Here is a 1,759-nt window from a genome sequence, read left to right on the forward strand (position 1 = left end):
ACTTTCACTACATCATTGTAGCATCACTTCTTAGGTTTGTAGCAACTCTCATTACACCGCTTTAGCATTATTTTGAAATTACTATCAACTCTCACCACATCACTGTAGCATCACTTCTTAGGTTTGTAGCAACTCTCATTACATCACTTTAGCATCATTTTGAGATTCGTAGCAACTCTCACGACATTACTGTAGCATGATTTTGAGATTAGTAGCAACTCTCATAACATCACTGTAGCATCACTTCTTAGGTTCGTAGCAACTCTCACTACATCACTGTCGCATCATTTTGAGATTCGTAGCAACTCTCACCACATCACTGTCGCATCATTTTGAGGTTCGTAGCAACTCTCACCACATCACTGTAGCATCACTTCTTAGGTTTGTAGCAACTCTCATTACATCACTTTTGCATCATTTTGAGGATAGTAGCAACTCTCACGACATTACTTTAGCATCATTTTGAGGTTCGGAGCAACTCTCACCACATCAATGTGGCATCATTTCTTAGGTAAATAGCAACCCTCATTACATCACTGTAGCATCATTTTGAGGTTCGTAGCAACTCTCACCACATCACTGTAGCATCATTTCTTAGGTAAATAGCAACCCTCATTACATCACTGTAGCATCATTTTGCGGTTCGTAGCAACTCTCACTGCATCACTGTAGCATCACTTCTTAGGTTTGTCGCAACTCTCATTACATCACTTGAGCATCATTTTGAAGATCGTAGCAACTCTCACCACATCACTGTTGCATCATTTTGAGGATAGTAGCAACTCTCACGACCTTACTTTAGCATCATTTTGAGATTCGTAGCAACTCTCATTACATCACTGTAGCATCATTTTGAGATTCGTAGCAACTCTCATTACATCACTGTAGCATCATTTTGAGGTTCGTAACAACTCTCACCACATCACTGTAGCATCATTTTGAGGTTCGTAGCAACTCTCACCACATCACTGTAGCATAATTTCTTAGGTAAATAGCAACCCTCATTACATCACTGTAGCATCATTTTGAGGTTCGTAGCAACTCTCACCACATCACTGTAGCATCATTTCTTAGGGAAGTAGCAACTCTCATTACACCGCTTTAGCATTATTTTGAAATTACTATCAACTCTCACCACATCACTGTAGCATCACTTCTTAGGTTTGTAGCAACTCTCATTACATCACTTTAGAATCATTTCGAGGTTAGTAGCAACTCTCACGACATTACTGTACCATGTTTTTGAGATTAGTAGCAACTCTCATTACACTGCTTTAGCATTATTTTGAAATTACTATCAACTCTCACCACATCACTGTAGCATCACTTCTTCGGTTTGTAGCAACTCTCATTACATCACTTTAGCATCATTTTGAGATTCGTAGCAACTCTCACCACATCACTGTAGCATCATTTTGAGGTTCGGAGCAACTCTCACCACATCACTGTAGCATCATTTCTTAGGTAAATAGCAACCCTCATTACATCACTGTAGCATCATTTTGAGGTTCGTAGCAACTCTCACCACATCACTGTAGCATCATTTCTTCGGGAAGTAGCAACTCTCATGACACCGCTTTAGCATTATTTTGAAATTACTATCAACTCTCACCACATCACTGTAGCATCACTTCTTAGGTTTGTAGCAACTCTCATTACATCACTTTAGAATCATTTCGAGGTTAGTAGCAACTCTCACGACATTACTGTACCATGATTTTGAGATTAGTAGCAACTCTCATTACACTGCTTTAGCATT

This window comes from Aulostomus chinensis, chromosome 1 (genome assembly GCF_037954235.1).
Source record: "Aulostomus chinensis isolate RoL2024-O1b breed Wild chromosome 1, RoL_Achi_v1.0, whole genome shotgun sequence".
NCBI lineage: Eukaryota > Metazoa > Chordata > Actinopteri > Syngnathiformes > Aulostomidae > Aulostomus > Aulostomus chinensis.